The sequence below is a fragment of the Cervus elaphus genome, chromosome X (genome assembly GCF_910594005.1).
Source record: "Cervus elaphus chromosome X, mCerEla1.1, whole genome shotgun sequence".
NCBI lineage: Eukaryota > Metazoa > Chordata > Mammalia > Artiodactyla > Cervidae > Cervus > Cervus elaphus.
In genome coordinates, this window is record NC_057848.1 from 172,774,683 (window position 1) to 172,794,819 (window position 20,137).

Below are 20,137 nucleotides of genomic sequence, written 5' to 3' on the forward strand. Positions count from 1 at the left end.
TTGCCTGGAGAATCCCATGGACAGAGGAGGCTAGTCAGCTACAGTCCAGGAGGTCTGCAAAGAGTCAGACACGACTGAGCGTCTAAGGACGCGCATGCAGACACACACACACACACACACACACACACACAAGGAATTCTTGTTCCCAGGCGCTAGGCTCATAGCGCTCGAACGGAGCCAAGTAAAGGAATCAACCTGTCAGACACACGACCCTTGCTAAGACCACCACCGTGGGAATCAGGTTGCCACGGCAACATCAGCAAAGCGGTGCTCAGCCGGTTGCGGTTCAGTCACTCAGTCGTGTCCGACTCTCTGCGACCCCGAGGACTGCAGCACACCAGGCCTCCCTGTCCATCCAACTCCCGAGGCTCGCTCAAACTCACGTCCACTGAGTCAGTGATGCCATCCAACCATCTCATCCTGTATCAACACTGGTACCAAAGAATTCTCTGGCAGTGCAGTCCCAAGAAAAAATAAAAGCTGGTACCAGCGTGGCTCCCTTTACTTTCATGAGCCCACGAAAAAGGTTCTCCCGGTCATCGCCACCTCCCCTCTTCCCCTGTTCCTTGCTCGACTTTTTTGCCACTCCCAGTGGCTGAAGAGAGCTCACACCCAGCGTGCAAAGTGTGCCGTCTGGCTTCCAGGGAAAGAAGAATCACAGAGCTGACGTGCAGAGACGGGGCAGGGGTTTAAACCAGCTCACAGCCCCACGATGCTGGCTTCTGGCTTCTCTTCACATCAGTATGTGTCTCTGTCTCCCACGGGGCTCAGGAAAACAAAGAACTGCCCCCCTCCGGGCGTGGCTGTATGGGGATCTGGAATCCCCAACTGCAGCTCCATGCAAGTAAGGGAAAGCGACAACCGCAAACCGGACAACCAGCTTGATCACCTTCCCGGTCATTTCCTCCCTCAGTCCCTGCAAGAGCAAACAGGGTGTGCATTCGAGTCCTTTCCCAGCTCACACGTGACATCTGGAGAGTCAGTCTAATTATTCTGGCTCCAATTTCCAATTCCATCAGTAAGCATCGACACAACACGTCAGGGGTGTTCCCTGTGAGAGGTTAAAAATAAAGTTGTGCCTTCTTCACCACCCCAAAGGCAGGGGTCCCAAAGCCCCATGACAGCAAAAATTTCAGGCGGGAGCTTGCCAGGATGCCTGGGAGGGCTTCCCAAGGCCCCACTGGTGGACACACAGTTGCAAGTTTCAAATCTGTTACAGCTTTCTTGCATCACGTTGTTGTGGAGACGGATTCTGTTATAACAGGAGGCTTCAATTCTCTGCTGAAGAGGAATTTATCTGACATCTCCCTCTTCCCGTCTCTCTTGTGGCTTTCTTTTCCACAGTTGGCATACAGAGTAATTCACACATTCACAAATATTTAAGGGAAAATCAAATTAAAAAAAAAAAAAAACCAATAAACTGCCTGGAACCACAACATATTTGCTTCGAGGAATTTTTACATTAAATAAGATGCAAAATCTCGCCCCTGGGGTTTCCAGTTTGCCAGAGAACTTACTTCTGTGAATGATTTCAATCTAACTCCTAGGATAACTGTCTTTGGTACACTTGCTAACACAGCTGCCCCCACTGAAATCCATGGTTTTTTGCAAACAGGATAAAAATGACTTTCACGGAAAAGAAAGCATCGTGGTTTCTTTTTTTTTTTTTTTTTCTCTTTCTGTTATTTATTATCCATGCTATCTGTCTGGCAAGCTGTCCTGAGCTTCCTTGGGACGCCAGAGGCTGCGACAGTTCTCAGTATCCTTAGAAGAAACGGCCAATTCAGTTTCCCTCCCGAGGTCGCCTTGCTTGCCAGGTTCGTCTCAGTGCCAAACACGCCCGCGCATCCTGCCTCAGGGGACCACGGAGGACAGGATGCCGCTTGTGTGACCCCACCAACAGAGTCCTTTTCAGCCCAGCATTTCCAGGGCTCCCTTCTGTTCCATCCTCCAGCTGGGGGTGACATACCGCTGGGCTTGGACGCTCACAGGTGTGGCCTATCACTATTGCCATCCATCGTTTTCAGCGCCAGGCCCACCTCCCACTGAAGCATTTTACTTTGGAGACGAGGGTGCAGAGAAGCCAGTGGGGGGGTATACCACCTCCACTTGGGGTATGTGGACGGTGGGCGGGTGGGGGAAGGTTTACTGTACTCAGCGAACAGTCTGAAGCATCTCATCACAGCCTTAATGAGCAGTGGACCTTCCTCTGTAGTTTTACCCAGAGGATCTGGGGCACCGATACCGCCAACACCTGCCAGTGCAGGAGATGCGGATTCGATCCCTGGATCGGGAAGATTCCCCTGGAGGAGGGCATGGCAACCCACTCCAGGATTCTTGCCTGGAGAATCCCCGTGGACAGAGAGGAGCCTGACGGGCTGCTGTCCGCGGAGTTGCAAAAGAGCTGGACGCGACTTAAGAAACTAAACAACCATTGTCAAGGCCGGTTGGCAGAAAAGGCCCTTTCCAGAGGCTGACGATCTTGGACCATAAGCAAACAAACAGGAAGGGATGAGGACACACCCAGGCCCCCTGACCATCTCCCTATATGCTGGTGGACGGGGTCGGGTTTCCCAGAATTCGATTTGAGAGAAAGCGGCGAACAGCATGGAAGCCGATGCTGGCTCCTCTCACTCAACCCGGAAACGCTCAGAGGCTGATCCGACGAACTTCACCCTCCTAAGTCTGACACTTGGTGGGCAAGCCACACGGAGGGTGGACGCCCTGGTGGACCTGGTGAGCTGGCACCTTCTCTTCATTGGGAAGACGGGGCCGCAGCCAAGTCTACTATATGGAAGGACCAGGTCAGCTTTGGGAAATCTGAAGCAGGGTTTGATCCCCGGTCCAGGAAGAGCCCACATGGCCACAATAATTGAACCCGCAGGCCACAACTGCTACGAGCCCATCCTCTGCAACAACAGAAGCCCCCCAAAATGAGAAGGCTCAACACCAGACCTGGAGCAGCCCCTGATCTCTCTGCAATGATATAAACATAAATCATATGTACATAAGATTATGTATATAATCTTTTTGAATGAACTTCCACACATTTTGTGTGTGTGTGTGCGTGCACGTTTTCATTTTAAAGACCACCACTTATCAATTTGGCAGCCAACGGGTCACTGGGCCATAGCGATCTCACTTAGCAAACATCCACACCATATCCAGGACGGGAATGTTCACAGCAGCGTGACTGACATTGTCAAACAGCAGAAACAACCCGCGTCCATGAACTGATGAATGGATGGAGAAGATATAGTCTGTTCCTACCTTGTTCATTGGAAGGACTGATGCTGAAGCTGAAACTCCAATACTTTGGTCACCTGATGCGAAGACCTGACTCATTGGAAAAGACCCTGATGCTGGGAAAGATTGAAGGCGGGAGGAGAAGGGGATGATAGAAGAGGAGATGGTTGGATGGCATCACCGACTCAATGGACATGGGTTTGGGTGGACTCTGGGAGTTGGTGATGGACAGGGAGGCCTGGCGTGCTGCGGTTCATGGGGTCACAAAGAGTCAGACACGACTGAGCAAGTGAACTGAACCATGAAATAGAACGATTCGGCTATAAAAAGGAAGGAAGCCACGGACACAGCCTACGACATACGTGAATCTTGAAAACAATGTGCAAAGTCAGAGATACAAACTCACGAGAAGTCATGCAACATATGATTTACGGAAAACGCCCAGTACAGGCAAATCCACAGAGATACACAACCGGTCTGCAGCTGCGGGGAGGCTGAGGAGAGCAATGGAAAAGTAGGGAGTGACGGCTCTGGGGGGTGGGGTTTCTTTGTGGGGGCACTGATAGTACTCCTAAAATTAAACTGTGGCGATGGCCACATAGCTGCGTGAGTACCCTCTTCTTGCTGCTCAGTCGTGTCCGACTCTTTTGCGACCCCCTAGACTGTAGCCCCGCCAGGCTCCTCCGTCTGTGGGATTCTCCAGGCAAGAATCCTGGAGTGGGTTGCCATTTCCTTCTCCCGGGGAATGGTCCCCACCCAGGGATCAAACCCCCGTCTCCTGTATTGGCAGGGGGGTTCTTTACCACTGAGCCACCTGGGAAGCTTCTTCTGCACCCTACCTGGCTACAGAGAGCCTGGGGTGCAGACGCTCCTCAACCTCCAGTGACTGAACGCATCTGAGAACTTGCTGCAGCCCCTGGGACCCAGAATTTCCCCCCAGTGGGGTTGTGGAGCAAGCCTGGCCCGACCCACGCCCAGGGCTCCTACCGTGAAGGAGCCGTCTCATTCTCTCAAAGGGAGCCCAGTGCAGCAGCATCAGAGAGTCACGACCAAACCCGAGGAGGCACGTTGCAAGAAACGGATCCCCAGCAGGATGATGTATTGTGTGGCAAATCAGGTCACGCCAGCCCTGGCTAGCCACAGCCCGGAATTTCTTGATTCGTATTCAAGAACTCTCTGCCGCGGCAGAGTTCACAGGTCTCGAGAGCCATAAATCCATCTGCTCCCTGCTTATCTCCCTTTCACACGAGATTAATATTCTACCTACATCCTAGGCTAGGCAAAGACAAATAGCTCCAGAACGCAAAGTGACAGTATTCTATGTACGTAAACACTGTGAAAAGCCTTGGTTGAAAACGTATCTGCAGCTTAACTTCCGTGTTTTAGAGGAATGTATATTTTGGCTTAAAACTCAACATTCAAAAAATGAAGATCACGGCATCCGGTCCCACTGCTTCATGGCAAATAGATGGGGAAACAACAGTGGCAGACTTTATTTTCTTGGGCTCCAAAATCACTGCAGATGGTGACTGCAGCCATGAAATCAAATGACGCTTGCTCCTTGAAAGAAAAGCTATGACCATCCTAGACAGCATATTGGAAAGCAGAGATATTACCTTGCCAACAAAGGTCCGTCTAGTCAAAACTATGGTTTTTCCAACAGTCATGTATGGATGTGAGAGTTGGACTATAAAGAAAGCTGAGCACTTAATAATTGATGCTTTTGAATTGTGGCATTAGAGAAGACTCTTGAGAGTCCCTTGGACTGCAAGGAGATCCAACCAGTCCCTCCTAAAGGAGATTAGTCCTGAATATTCATTGGAAGGACTGATGCTGAAGCTGAAACTCCAGTACTTTGGCCACCTGATGAGAAGAGCTGACTCAATGGGAAAGACCCTGATGCTGGGAAAGACTGAAGGCGGAAGGAGAAGGGGACGATAGAGAATGAGATGGTTGGATGGCATCACCGACTCAATGGACATGAGTTTGAGCAAGCTCTGGAGAGTTGGTGATGGACAGGGAGGCCTGGTGTGCTGCAGTCCATGGGGTCGCAAAGAGTCGGACTGAGCGACTGAGCTACTGAACTGAACTGATATTTTGTAAACCAAACACTATGTGGCCACACAGAAAAATGTCTTTAAAGTGGATGGAAAAAATTTTAGAGGTTAGGAAATACCCAGCCATTTATCACTCTGACACGCAATGCCTCCAATTAGAAGTTTGTAAACCAAAGAATAAAGTACCCAATAACGTAATTAATTTAACAAAGAAACTGTAGGCTAAAATGTGAATCACACTTAAAATTAATCAGCAACACTAAAATAAAAACAAAATGTGAACCCAGTAATGTCATTAATTTAACACAGAAACTATAAGTTAAACCGTGAATCATGCTTCAAATTAATCAGTCACATAAACCAGAAAATCCCACAGCCGTGAGGATATGCCTTACCCATGAAGCTTTACTTCAGGTTTATAAAATAAAAGCCATCTGCAGCAGCTTATTTAGTTTAAAAAAAAAACAAAACAAAAACAAGAGATAGCTGTGTGTTTTAAAAGATTCCACCAGAGTACTTTGTTGAGCAAGGTAACTTGCCAGAGAGAATATAAATTTTTTAAGCAGATTTTCAACTATTCCAATGCACTTCTGTCAAGACTCCAAGTCTGCACCCTACAATTTCCACCCCAAAGCAAAACTCAGATCAAATATCTGTGTGGCACGCCTGGCCAAACCAGTATCCCGCTCCAATCCTAGCATGCAGCACTCCAAATGCCCTGCTCACCTGTGACAGATGAACAGAAAACCTCAACATCCATTCTGGGTTCCTACTCGGCAACCGAGTGTCAAAAGAAATTCATTTTAGCTGCTCTGTGTAAAGTTCTAAGCGTATCCAAGTTGAAAGACATCGCTGTGTACCCCTGTCAGCAAACAGCAATTGCTTTAGGATTTTAGTATTGCAATCGCCGTGTCAGGACAGAATCAGATCCCAATATAGAGCACTGATTTTATTTTTTTTTTTTTGGTAGATGATGTTGGAGTTACAGACCCATTTCACAATCATCAAGAACCCTTTCACATAAAGACTTCATCACGTTGATTGCAAAGTGTCTCACGAGTGTATACACACAGCGCTGGAGTTTACAGTTTCACAGAGAAGGCAAATGAGGTGGGAACAGGAAAGCGGAGTCAGGGGGCAGTAGGGGACATTCACACTTCCCTCTTCGGGGCTGTGGGCAACTCCTAAGGAGGCGGTGCCCCTGGCAGCTCAGTGGTGAAGAATCCGCCTGCCAACACGGGAGACGTGGGTTTGATCCCTGGTCCGGGAAAGATCCCACATGCCACGGGAACTAGGAAGCCTGTGCACCCCAAGTTCCGAAGCCCATGCCCCCGAGAGCCAGTGCTCGGAAACTACTGAAGACCCAACACTCTTGAGCCTGAGCTCTGCACCAAGAGAAGCCACCACAGTGACAAGCCCGTGCACTGCAGATTTATAGACAGGAGGCCCCGATCTCTGCCACGAGAAAGCCAGCCCACACAGCATCGGTACTGGAGTGGGTGGCCGTTTCCTTCTCCAGGGGCGATCTTCCCAACCCGGGGATCGAACCCTGGTCTCCCACGTCCCAGGCGGATTCTTTACCAGCTGAGCTACCAGGGAAGCCCAACGGAAGACCCAGCAGAGTTAAACAATAAATGAACAAGTAAAATTATATATTTTTTTACAGACAGCTCAGGAGGAAGCCATCTCACTAGAAAACAGCATGGGGGACATGCTGGCCAGCGCAGGGCACAGTTCTGCTAGGCATCCAAACATTTCTTCTGCAGCTCTTTCCCGCGGAGGTCGAATGGAACGAGGCAGGTGGCAAGAACTAACAGAGGCAAAAAAAAAAAAAAAGAACTAACAGAGGCTCATCTCAGAAGACAGTTCCTAAATCAGCGGAAGACTGCGTTAAGACACTCGAGGAGGAGTATGAAGATTCTGGAGTTTTCCATGTGAGTACCATCCCATGGACCCCACATGCCTCCTGCCATCACTTTCTAGGTCTAAAGAGTGGTCACAGGCCAGATGTAAAAGGAGCCCCCTGCTTTCTTTCTTTTTTCAAAATTGATGTGTTATTTCTTGGGCTGTGTTGGGCCTTCCTTTGTACCCCCGCCTTGGAAGTGTGGAGTCTTAGCCACAGGACCAGGAGGCAAGTCACAGGACCCAGCTTTAAAAGATTTCTCCATAAATCACTCAACTATCCATCCATGGGGTAAGGGATTAACAAACCACCATACTCACACACACACACACACAATGGAACATTGCTTACCCACAAGAAGGAAAACACAAGCTACACCATCATTAAACTGCAAAGACATTCCCCTGGGAGAACTAAAACAGGCTCAAAAAGGACAAATCTCATGTGATTCCGCTTACGTGTGCGGTGCTTAGAAGTCCCAACAGAGGAGATATTAATACAAAGTGGAACCGTGGGTGCCAGGGGCTGGGGGAGGGGGATAGAGAGTTGTTTCAATGGGTATGTAATGTTAGCTTGGAAAGGTGGAAAAAGTTCTACACGTGGATAGTGGTGATGGATGTACAGGAAGGTGAACATACTTCAGGACAGTGAAAGTCGCTCAGTCGTGTCCGACTCTTTGCCACCCCACGGACAATACAGTCCATGGAATTCCCCAAGCCAGAATACTGGAGTGGGTAGCCTATCCCTTCTCCAGGGGATCTTCCCAACCCAGGGATCGAACCCAGGTCTCCCGAATTGCAGGCAGATTCTTTACCAGCTAAGCCACCAGGGAAGCCCAATGACAGTGAACTGTGCATTCTAAAAATGGTTAAGACAGGAAATAAAACTGTCACCCACTGGGGAAAAATGGTTAGCATGACATATTATATGTTATGCATATTTTATCACTGTAAAACATAATGCTTTGTAAATCTGACTTAAATAGGCATTAAGTGAAGGCATGACCTTTCAGTCATAGCTTTTTGGACTGTAACTTCATCTTAGGATTCCGTTAAAAATTTGCTAATTGTGCACAGGGGTGTCTCATAAAAGCAGGAATGTAGAGGATTCCGCAATTTTTTTTTCCCCCTGGTGGCCTCACAGCACACATTGTGGAATCTATTTCCCAAGCAGGAGTCAAACCTGCGTCCTTGGAAGTGAAAGGACCAAGTCCTAACCACTTGGGACCACCGGGGAATTCCCCACGAGTATTCTAAGTAATAAGACTTAGAATTACTATTGACCATTAAGAAAATTATGCAAACATTTTAATAGACCATACATGACAATGATTCCAACTGAGGCTTATGAATTTATCCGTATGATCACATTGTCAACAATGTATTTCTTCCTGTGTCGAAAAACAAAATTTACGAACAGAAACCCAAGTATATTCATTTCTAAAAGTACAGTCGTGTTGAGTATTGGAGTCATCATGCGTGCGTGCATGCCTGAGTGCTCAGTCATGTCCAACTCTGTGACCCCATGGACCATATCCTGCCAGGCTCCTCTCTGTCCAGGGGATTCTCCAGGCAAGAATACTGGGGTGGGTTGCCATGTCCTTCTCCAAGGGATCTTCCCTGACTCAGGGATCAATCCCATGTCTCCTGCTTGGCAGGAAGATGCTTTATCACTGAGCCACCTGGGAAGCCGCAGAGTCATCACAGGAGGACTCAAAGTGTATTACTCCTTATCGCAGAGCTTCAGAGCCAATGCCAATAGTCGCTAACCTACTGTGAAACACGATGAAGGGCAATATTCAATATATGCCAAGTCTGGGGGCAAATCCTAAACCAGCCGAGCTCATCCTACCAACATTTGAAAATGAAAGTAAAAGTCGCTCAGTCGTGTCCGACTCTTTGCGACCCCATGGACTATACAGTCCATGGAATTCTCCAGGCTAGAATACTAGATTCATTTGCCCTTTCCTTCCCCATGGGATCTTCCCAACCCAAGGATCGAACCCAGGCCCCCCGCATTGCGGGCGGATTCTTTACTATCTGAGCCACCAGGGAAGCCCAAGAATACTGGAGTGGGTAACCTCTCCCTTCTCCAGGGGATCTTCCCAACCCAGGAAGCAAACTGGGGTCTCCTGCATTGCAGGTGGATTGTTTACCAACTCAGCTATCAGGGAAGCCCATTTGGAGTCAGGTAATTGTTTGGTGTGTGAGAAGGTGGGAGAGGCTGTCCTGTCCATGGTGGGGTGTTTGGCAATATCCTGAGATGCCGGGATCACCCCGCTCCCATCAAGTCAATCACATATGACAACCAAACATGTCTCTAGACTTTGCCAAGTGTCCCTGGGGCAGGGGAAAAGACTGCCCCCAGTAGAGAACCCCGGTCCTAAACCAAGAAAGAGATCTTCAGGAACCGCCCATGTTCACGAAGAAAACCAAAAGGCAATGCTAAGAAAAACAACACTCTCTGATTTGGTGTTAAGAGTCAGAAGTAGTAACAGATGTCACAAACGAAAGAAATCTGCCGTCACCTTCAGGCCATTTTACAACCAGAATCTACAGCCAATTTCAACAGCTTACTCTTGATTTTTAATTAATCGGAACTCAATGTCCGTTTGTACCTTCCCAGGTGGTTCTAAGCAGTAAAGAACCAGCCTGCCAACGCAGGAGACATAAGAAACATGGGTTCGATCCCTGGGTCAGGAAGATCCCCTGGAGGAGGGCATGGCAACCCACTCCAGTATTCTTGCCTGGAGAATCCCATGGACAGAGGAGCCTGGCGGGCTACAGTCCACAGGTTCGCACACAGCTGGACACGACGGAAGCAAATTAGCAGAGCACAATGTCCATTTGCATCAAGTTCTATCAAGAAAAGACTCACTGGATTCTCAATCCATCCGTTGCGGGCATGCCCCTGCCGACAGCAGGCGTTTTCGTGGCTTCAAGAAGAAAGGAGTGGTTTCTCAAGAGAAAGCGGTTTTTTCCTTGAAAACCTGGAGAGAGAGCATGTCTGTGGGGCTCTACCTCTGTGTTCTGGGGATTCAAGAAGGCAAAGGCTGTCTGGACGAAAAGAACACTGAACAAATCTCAAGCGAAGGTTGGAAGCAAGGGCTGAATCGCGCTGTCAAACAGGACCTCATCACACACTTTTCATCAGCGGGAGACCTCAGGAAATGAAACTGCGCTCCACCATTATCCAAGTGGAATTCATGTCTTCAAATCAACCAGTTACGGTTGCCAGGGCACCTGGATGCTTTATGGCTTCTGGTAAGACAAATGAGTAACACCCTACATCTAGCCCATGGCACCCCAAGCCTGCCGAACAATACCCACGTTCCAACCGGGGCCACTGCCCGAACAGCCCCTTCATACAAAAAACCCCTGCAACCGGGTTGGTCTTTAACACGGCGGACCGTCCAGATGAGATTCACAAAACACGCTGTTTTGCCCCTGCTACAGTGTCTGGTTCTAACCATCAACAATTCTACCAGGAATGTCTCCAGGCTCCAGGTAATCACCTGTCTCAGCGTCATGGCTAATTCTAAATGCAGTCCTTTGAGCCCTTTTAGGATTTTACGAACAGAAAAGAGTTGCTGAGAACGGGCCACCCTTCCCCTTATACTAGGAAACACCCCACCCCAACGGACCAGTTCCAAATTGGGAAAGGAGTACATCAAGGCTGTATATTGTCATCTTCCTTATTTAACTTATATGCAGAATACAGCCGAAGTTATGACCAACCTAGACACCATATGAAAAAGCAGAGACATTACTTGGTCAACAAAGGTCCATCTAGTCAAGGCTATGGTTTTTCCAGTGGTCATGTATGGATGCGAGAGTTGGACCATACAGAAAGCTGAGCACTGAAGAAGTAATGCTTTTGGACTGTGGTGTTGGAGAAGACTCCTGAGAGTCCCTTGGACTGCAAGGAGATCCAACCAGTCCATCCTAAAGGAGATCAGTCCTGAATATCCACTGGAAAGACTGATGCTGAAGCTGAAGCTCCAACACTTTGGCCACCTAACACAAAGAACTGATTCCTTAGAAAAGACCCTGATGCTGGGTAAGACTGAAGGCAAGAGGAGAAGGGGACAACAGAGGATGAGATGGTTGGATGGCATCAGTGACTCGATGGACATGAGTTTGAGCAAGGTCTGGGAGATGGTGAAGGACAGGGAAGCCTGGAGTCCGTGGGGTCTCAAAGAGTCGGACACAACCGAGCAACTGAACAACATCACGTGAAATGCCACGCTGGATGAAGCACAAGCTGGAATCAAGATTGCAGGGAGAAATAGCCACAAGCTGGAATCAAGATGGCGGGGAGAAATATCCACAACCTCAGACAGGCAGATGATACCACCCTAACGGCAGAAAGATCATTCTTGAAAGGACAAAATTACAGAGCCGGAGATGTCAGTGGCTGCCAGGAGCCACAGAGGGTGATCATGCCATGGGGGCACGCAGGGGTTTTCCTGTGTGGATGGAACGGTTTCTGGGTCCGATTATGGAGGGGGTTGCTTAAAGTTCCACATATGATTATAGCTCACACACTGTCCACATGCACGCATGCACACACACCAAAACTGCTAAAATATAGACCAGGGCTGCATCTGTGCAAAACTTGCGGATGTCAGGTTCCTACTTTTGATAACATAGTATCTTCACCGAAAGATGTTAGTTACCACCAGGGAAGGCGGGGGAGGGTGCCCTAGACCTCCATTTGCTATTTTTTTTGCTTCCCGGGTGGCGCCAGTCGTAAAGAACCTGCTTGCCAATGCAGGAGGTGTAAGAGACTGTGGTTTCAGTCCCTGGGTCGGGAAGATTCCCTGGAAGAGGGCGTGGGCAATTCCCTCCAGTGAGAATCCCATGGACAGAGGAGCCTGGTGGGCTACAGTTCACGGCGTCGCAAAGCGTCGGACACCACTGAAGCACCTGAGCACGCACGCACAAGCTATTTTTGCCACGTCTTGTGAGTCTGATGTCATTTCAACATAGAAATCGTCAAAAGTAACAGTGTCTCAGTGATGAACAGATAGACCAAACGTGGGCTCTTCATCCAACAGAATGGGGTCTGGAAATCAAAACGAATGCAACAACGCGGGTGAACCTTGAAAACGGTACACCTGCCACGAAGCGCACACACACTCCGTGATTTCATTTGCTCGAAACATCCAGAATGAACAAATCCAGAGATGTTGACCATCGACGGGTGGTTGACTGGGTACTGCGGGAGGCCTGAACAAGGAGTGAGTTCTCATGGGTCCATGGGAATCTTTGGGGAGCAAGGAAATGGTTTAGAATCAGTTGTGGCGATGGTTGCGGAACTCTGAATATTCTAGAAACCACCCAAGCGTACACTCTGAAAGGGCGAGTTGTCAGCTATGTGAATAACAACGCGATTAAGTTGTTAACAAGCTACAGCCATGTCTGGCACACAAGTTGTTACATAAGTATTTTGCCATGATTTACTGTTTTTTCTTCACCCCAGGGGAGCCGAGGGTGGTTGGTTCAAAAGGTTACCTAGGATATTCTTTCAAATTACTCTGGGCATGTGACCCCAGGTGTGTCTAGGTAAACGGAGATAGCTCTGATGCTGAGAATCAGACCCCTTTGGGCACTGTGCAGGCAGGGTTAACGTCAGGGTCCTTGCCTCTTCCTTAGGGAAGCCTCGCGTGCTGCGGCCCATGGGATCGCAAAGGGCTGGACACGACTGAGCGACTAAACAACAATAACCCCCCATCACTCCCCTGCATTCCACCAGACTGGCTTATCAACTTTTCCCTTTAAAGGAAAAAAAAAATCTTTCTCACTGCTTGTTCCTCACCTTTGCCCACAGAGTCCCCCATCTAGAACGTGTATCTTCACTGTGCATTGAGATCCCAAGCGCCACCAAAGCCAGCCCACGTCTCCCCTTCAAGATGAGGGTCCAGCCTTCCTCAGCGGCTGCAAGGCAGGTTAGTAGATCCTTCCTGGGAATTCCCACAGCAGGAGACGTCGGCACCGTCCATGGGACACCCAGAGACCAGAGACCCAGACACCATGCCACGGCTTTCTAAGACCTGTAACGCCATCCCCCAAAACACGAGAGACCTCTCACTTAATCTCCGCACACTCCAGAAGTAGTACTCCAGAAGTAAGATTCAAAGAACGGTCATCCCAGAAACAGAAGACTTTCATACAAAGGGGTCTTGAAAAGGAAGTTCTTGATTTGGGTGAGACCCGGGCCTTGCTGTAAGCTGGGTGAAATTCAGCAGCCAAGATGATGGCTCCAGACCCCAGAGGTCCCCGTCCTAGGAACCCTGTCTGAATCTCTGTGCCCTCATGAGAGTCCACGTGGGGCTCAGACGGAAGGAAAACGCCTCCCCAGGTGCCCCCAGCACAGGCCACGTGGCCTCACGATGCTGCCCGGCAAGGTGTTTATGGAAAGTTCTGCCTGGACCACAAACTAGGCCGTGGATGTCTGTCTTTTCCAAACATGTACAAGACAAGCATCAAAAAAAAAAAACAACAAAAAAAACCACTTCTGTTTCTCATAAATCAGCCATCCGAGGGAAAATAAGTACCTGAAATGTTCACAGGAATGTGAAACCATGAAAGAAATGATGTTTCTTGCAAAAGCACAGAATAACCATCTCCATCTCTCTTTCCTAAAATTTCTGACTTCCCAAACGTTCCGTGAAACAGGAGTTTGTTACGAAGTGCCAACACAGATAGATACACAGCATGTTTTGATTACCAAATCATTACAAAACATCTTGAGAAATTACTGTTTCTGGTACATACAGCCAATAAGTAACAGTTAATTTTTTAAAAAACACGGACCAGTTGACAGGATACTTCATAATGGAATAAGAAATGAATCCATTTTACAATTTTACTTACTCAGAGACAAATGTAGGCAAATCTCGTTTTCCTTCTGGGGTTTATTTTTAAGCCTGTTTTCTGTCTTCGGTTACCTGTCAACAAAAGAACATCCAAAATGAGGCCAAAAATAAAAAAAAAAAGTCAATGAAACCCACTCCAGTATTCTTGCTTGGGAAACCCCACAGACAGAGGAGCCTGATGGGTTACAGCCCCTGGGGTCTCAAAAGAGTTGGACACGATTTAGCAACTAAACAACAACAAACTGTACTTTATCACACTGAGTATTTTTTAACATTTTTTTTAAATGCAGTAAATATTACAATAGAATCCGGAAAATAGATCCTGGTGAATTCAATAAAAATGACCAGATCTCCCTTGTGGCCGTTCAAAAGAAAAAAGTCAACAAAAACATCTCGACTACATTCTCGACCGTTCAAAGACTTCGGCAGACTTCTGAAGCAGGAGGGATCTTAGGAAGCTGAAACACTAACAGTGGACAACCACCGTCGGTGAAATTCAGTCTTTTTTCTCTGTGCAAATCATACAGTGAGCCTGTTCACATGAAATCTGTTCAAAGCTCTCAAACTAGCAATGATCACCTCACTAGATACTCCAATCACCCCAACACACGAGACACACCTCACTCATCTCTGCACACTCCACAATACTCCAGAAGGAGGAGATTCAAAGAACGGTCGCCTAGCCAGCTAGAGCATCTCGCCAGCTCTCACGGTTCTCTAAGCACCCGAAAACACACTAAATGAGAAACACAGGTTATTTCTCGCTCGATTCGATGCAACACGGCACATTCTCACGGAGAAGTCCACGTCCAGCCGTGTGGAAAGTGCAAACGCCGCTTGGCAATGCTCTTGTTGGGATCAGGGAACACTTGATGTCTGCAGTTGTGGGACACATAAGTATCCGGACGGTGAGAAGAGGGGTGATCTCAGTGAGTACACAGTGGTGACAACAAATGAGTAAGAAAATGCACAAAAGCCCACGCAAGAGAAGTGAGGACACTCGAACTGGGGAGCAGTGACCTTCGGACACGGAGCTGAGCTTGCACTGGGGGCCGAAACAGGGCACCATGAGGAGGGAGCCCTTGAACGCGCGCGAAAGCAGGCCACGAGCACAAATGTCCAGTGGCGACGGCAACCTGGGAGATGGAGACACGTGGAGGAGGGGCCGGGTGACGGTGCTGCAGAAGTGAGCGACAGAGGATCCTGGGCCACGGAGGACTCTGCCCGCCTCGCAAAGGAGTCCGACTCCTCCTCTTTGATCTCTCTTCACTTGGCACCAGGCTCAAAGAGAAAGGAATATCTGACCATCCTCCCATTTGAAAAAAAAAACCCTCAGGGCTCCCATCATTCTCAGGACAAAAGGCTTAGAGAAGCTCTCGCCCAGCAGAGGAACACAGGTCAGCTCGCAGAGAGCCGGCGGGGAATACGCAGATGGAGAGAAGATGCATGGAGTCCGCGGTGTCCTGGAGATGAGACCCGGGGGACACACGGGTCAGCGCCTGTGTGCTGGGGGCGGGGTGCAGAAGCAGTAAGGATGCCTTCCAGGTTCAGAGCTCAAGCAAAACGTGGGATATCAGAGTGCAGGAGAGAGCAAAAGCTTTTGAAGGTGTGAACTTTTATTGAAACTCCTGCTCTCCGAGCGGGTTCTTAACTAGGTGATCGCACACGTCTGACTGGGTGGCAGAGGTCACAGCCCCAGAGTTAGGTCTGTGTAACCACTGGGCTTCCCTAGTGGCTCAGACGGCAAAGCGTCTGCCTACAATGTGGAGAGACCCGGGTTCGATCCCTGGGTAGGGAGGATTTCCCTGGAGAAGGGAATGGCAACCCACTCCAGTATTCTTGCCTGGAAAATCCCATGGATGGTGGGCTACAGTCCATGAGTTGCAAAGAGTCAGACAACTAAGCAACTTCGCTTCAATTCATTTTACTTCAGCCGTGACCCCTGAAGTTGTGGGCCTGGCTGGGATGCACCTGGGATGGGATTTCTCATCCTCAGCAGCGCTGGCCTTGGGACCAGATCACTCTACGCGGTCCAGGTGGTGCTCGTGGTAAAGCCACCTGCCAACGCACAGGATGTTAAGAGATGCAGGTTCGATCCCTGGGTCGGGAAGATGCCCTTGGGGAGGGCATGGCAACCCACTCCAGCATTCTTGTCTGGAGGATGCCATGGACAGAGGAGCCTGGTAGGCTACAGTCCATGGGGTCGCAAGGAGTCGGACACAACTGAAGCAACTCAGCACACGTGCATGCATTCTCTGGGGTGGGGGGTGGGGGGGGCTGTGCTTCCAGAAAAAGGGTACTAAACAGTATTTGGGGCCCTACCCACTTGACGCCAGAGGAATCCTGCCATCCAGGCAGGCTGTGACAAGCAAACTGACCCAGAGTTCAGTGTCCCCTGGACAGCACGGTCACCCCGCTGAGATGATCTCAAGATTATCACACTAAGCCTTCCCAAGTGGCGCCAGTGGTAACGAATCTGCCCGCAGGAGATGCAAGAGACCTGGGTTTGGTCGCTGGGTTGGGAAGATCCCCCTGGAGGAGGGCATGGCCACCCAGGCCAGTGTTCCTGCCTGGAGCAGCCCATGGACAGAGGAGCCTGGTGGGCTACAGTCCATGGGGTTGCAGAGAGTCAGACACGACTGAAGTTAAGTGATATCATATGCCATCACTTATACGTGGAGTCTAGAAAAGAAATGTAACACCCCTGACAGTCCAGTGGTTAGTGGTTAGGACTCTGAGCTCTCACTGCCCAGGGCCTCGAAATCAAACCCTGGTCATGGGGGAAACTAAGATCTCACAAGCTCTGCAGCACAGCAGATTAATAAACAATGAAATAAATAAATAAATTATACAAATGAACTTCTTTACCAAACAGAAACAGACTCACAAACACAGAAAACAAATGGATGGTTACCAAAGCAGGGAGAGTGGTTGGGATAAAGGAGGAATTCGGGATTAAGAGATACACACTACTATGAATATATATAAAATGGATGCACAACTAACATTGTACAGCACGGCGAATTACAATATCTTTCTCATAACCGATCACGAGAAAGAATCTGATAAAGAATCGATTCGATGGTATGTCTATAAAAGTAAAGGCCACCACTGAACCCAGAGGAGGAGGATCTGGCCAGGGAGACAGAGAAAGAACAATGCAGCAAGGCGGGATGAAAAACCATGACATCGGACAGCTGCCACTCAAGGTTATCAGGGGCAGACTAGCAAATAACGGCCGCTGAGTCGGAGGACCAGGGAGGGACCTGTGGCGGACGGGATGACAAGGACGGACACACGCCGTCTTCTCTGCACCTGCTCCCTGCACGGAAGAAACCTAGGGAGACTTCACGGAGGTGGCGGCCATCCCTTGCCGCAAGAAGTCAGGTGAAGAGGAAGGTAAAGCGGCTGCCACGTGAGCAGTATAGGAGGCCAACGGATGGGCGCAAGCAGAGGGCATGGAAGTTTCCCAAAATGTCGGGGTATGGGGGGGTGCTCGGGAACAAGGATGCTGAGAGCAGAGTACAGGAGGGCTGGTTGGTGGGGGAGAAAAGGGTACCCCACCCAGCACAGCGAAGAGACCCCTCTCTCCCCCACCGCCCGACCAGCGTGGACCAACCTCAGTCTCGGGGCTACCCAGTCTAAGAACAGCTGTTAGTGGTGGTGCATGCTGGCTCCAGGGCCGCCCAACGCCCAGAGCCGGGAGAGCAGGGGACCACTTCCGTTCAGCGGCTCAGTCGAGTCCAGCTCTTTGCAGACCCCGTGGACTGCAACACGCCAGGCCTCCCTGTCCATCACCAACTCCCGGAGCTCGCGCAAGCTCCTGTCCATCGAGTCGGTGATGCCATCCAAGCATCTCATCCTCTGTCGTCCCCTTCTCCTCCCGCCTTCCATCTTTCTCAGACTCAGGGGCTTTTCCAAGGAGTCAGCTCTTTGCATCGGGTGGCCAAAGGATTGGAGCTTCAGCAGGGGACCAGAGCCAGGCCGTTTTCTGACTTGCTCTCAAACCATCCCGAATCCCCCTACCCCTCGAAGGAACACATCTGGACCATGAGGAACTGGGGTTAATGGGCACCTCATGAACTTCCAGTCTTGCTCTTTTCTTCCCCCTCAACGTGTTGTCTAAGCTTACATGGAAGGGCCCACCCTCTTCGCAGACAGTGCCCAGAACCCTTAACTCATCAGTTTCAGTTCAGCCGCTCAGTCGTGTCGGACTCTTTGTGACCCAATGGACTGCAGCACGCCAGGCCTCCCTGCCCATCACCAACTCCCGGAGTTTACTCAAACTCAAGTCCATTGAGTCTGTGATGCCATCCAACCATCTCATCCTCTGTCGTCCCCTTCTCCTCCTCCCCTCAATCTTTCCCAGCATCAGGGTCTTTTCCAATGAGTCAGCTCTTTGCATCAGGTGGCCAAAGTATTGGAGTTTCAGCTTCAACATCAGTCCTTTCAATGAACACCCAGGATTGATTTTTAGAATGGACTGGCTGGATCTCCTTTTGTCCAAGGGATAACTCTATCAAAGGTCTGACAAAAGGTGCCCCATGCACAATCCACTCCACTGTTCCATTCTGTCTTCCTTCCACCAAACTACTATGCACATATATTTAATTAAAACAAAAAGAAAAGAAGAAGTTTTTAAAAAAAAGGGAGAGACAGAAACAGACTTACAAGCCTCACTTTGCTCCTAATTAATTATAAAGAAACTCTCTCCAGACCAGAGACTCCTCAGCTGTGAAATGAGGGTATTAAATTATTTATGAGGTTTCACCCACATCAAAAAGGAAAATCGGAGGAACCATTTTCCTGTTGACTTCCTTGCTAAATTCTAAGGGAAAACGCCTTGCAGGGAAATGCACCAAGAATTTGCGAAGGGATTGCTTTGGGAGGACTTGGGGTGGGGGGTGGGGGAGAAAGGGTGCGGGGCAGAGGAATTCATCTGTGTTCCACACGCACCTGAGCACAGAAATATATCCAAAGCAAGTTTTTTTTCCTCCCCCCTCCCCCCGAAGTTGCCATAATGATTAACATGTTCACCCTGGAGAAACTCAAGTTGTACCATCATGAAAAAAAAATGCGAAAAATCTAAAATATGTTTTCCGAAGCCATGGAGCATGTCACAGGAGCTGCAGTTTCCTCCCGAGTCCTCCTCTTTTTTTTTTTTTTTTTTTTAAAAGAGAGCCCGGAATCAACCCAGCTAAGACACATTCCGGCGGGAGGGGTCTCACTGCCAGAGAATTCGAACCACTTCATTTGCTACGTACTTGAAGAGTTCAGGTTCTGTATGATGAAGCTGTTGTTTCCTGCGCTATCAATACCGGCCAGGGCTTTTTATATATTCGGATGATTCAGTCCATATTAGATTTTTTTTTAATTTACTTTTAATTGGAGGATAAATGCTTTTCAATCCTATGTATATGTATGTCTCCTCCGTCCTGAATCTCCTTCTCGTCCCCTTACCCCACCCCAACCATCTAGGTCATCACAGAACAAGCAAGAGAGCTGGGCTTCCTGGGCACCTTCCCACTGGCTAGTTAGTTTACCAGTGAAAGCGAAAAGTGAAAGTCGTTCAGCTGTGTCCGACTCCTTGCGACCCCACGGACTTGCCCAGTCCAATGGACTTCTCCAGGCCAGTATACTGGAGTGGGTAGCCTTTCCCTTCTCCAGGGGAAATCTTCCCGACCCAGGGATCGAACCTGGGTCTCCCGCGTTGCAGGCAGACGCTTTACCATCTGAGCCACGAAGCCCTAGATTCCATATACACGCCTTAATACACAACATTCATTTTTTCTCCTTCTCAGCAACTTCCCTCTGAATAACACGCTCTAGGTACAGTCACCTCAGTAGAAACGTCAGTTCAGTTCAGTCACTCAGTCGTGTCCGCCTCTCGGTGACCCCGTAGACCACAGCACGCCAGGCCCCCCTGACCATCACCAACTCCCGGAGCTCGCTCAAACTCAGGTCCATCGAGTCACTAGAACCCACCAGATGGTTATCCTTTAAATTTGTGCTTTCTCCAACGACATTAATTGTGTCCCCCGCCCTCCCCTC

At 49.2% G+C, this 20,137-nt stretch overlaps 1 protein-coding gene across 2 annotated transcripts in view; it reads right to left on the bottom strand.

Annotated features, from left to right (window-relative positions):
- The window catches only part of TBL1X (transducin beta like 1 X-linked), a 238,856-nt gene that overhangs the window by 129,752 nt on the left and 88,967 nt on the right, over nucleotides 1–20,137 (bottom strand). For both annotated transcript variants that reach the window (XM_043896661.1, XM_043896660.1), the window contains exon 2: nucleotides 14,085–14,158. The gene's annotated coding sequence lies outside the window, so the exon portion shown is untranslated. The remainder of the gene's footprint in view (nucleotides 1–14,084; nucleotides 14,159–20,137) is intronic.